This window comes from Dama dama, chromosome 5 (assembly GCF_033118175.1).
Source record: "Dama dama isolate Ldn47 chromosome 5, ASM3311817v1, whole genome shotgun sequence".
In the NCBI taxonomy this organism is placed as follows: Eukaryota; Metazoa; Chordata; class Mammalia; order Artiodactyla; family Cervidae; genus Dama; species Dama dama.
The window spans coordinates 117,474,682-117,475,510 of NC_083685.1; positions in this window are offsets into that span (position 1 = coordinate 117,474,682).

An 829-nucleotide genomic window follows, 5' to 3' on the forward strand; every position below is an offset into this window, starting at 1 on the left:
GGGAGGGCTGGTAGAGGAGAGCTCCGCCCCGCCCCGCCCCGGCCGCCTCTGCCCGGGCGCGGTAAGTGGGGAAGCCCCGCCCCGCCCCCGGCCGCCGGGGCCCGGGCGCGGCCAGTGGGGAAGCTCCGCCCCGCCCCGCGCGGGAGAGGAAGGCCCGCCCCGCCCCGGCGCGGCCAGTGGGGAAGCTCCGCCCCGCCCCGGCCCCCTCGACCAGGCAGAGGCTAGTGGAGAAGCAGCGTGCTTCTCGCGTCTCCTCGAGTGCGGTGGGGTTTTTCTTAGCAGCTACCTCGCACAGAGCGATTCTCCAGTTCTGAGTCACCTGATTACGCGCAGCGCAAACCTGAGGGCATTCGGTCTCCAACAGATGGGACCTGTGTCCCCGCGCGTGGAAACCAGAGACCTAGCTTGTCCTTGATGTGTTCTTCGGGGTCTGAAAAGGGCTCTGTGAGCCTCGGTCCCGGAAGCAGGAAGGAAGTGGGATGATTTCAATAATGAAGAGTCAAGGGGACTAGAGGAAGGCAAACCAACGCTGGCTGCTGACTTGGCTACTTTTGGGGGATTCTTTTTCCTTTCCTGTGGTAGGACTTTAGTTGAAAGATCAGTCTCGCACTTTCTTTGAAGATATCTTGAACGCCCCTCACTTTGGCCTCTCGGGCACCAGACTGACAAGCTACAAAGGGGAAACCCACCCTTTCTCTGTGCCGCCTTCTATAAAGGGAGGAAAACAGCTCAACTATCCTTTTTGTCCCTCTCAGGATCTTTTGTCCTGAATCCTTCCGTACCCACGACTTTGAGACATGTACTGTTTGCAGAACCCTGTGAAGTTTGC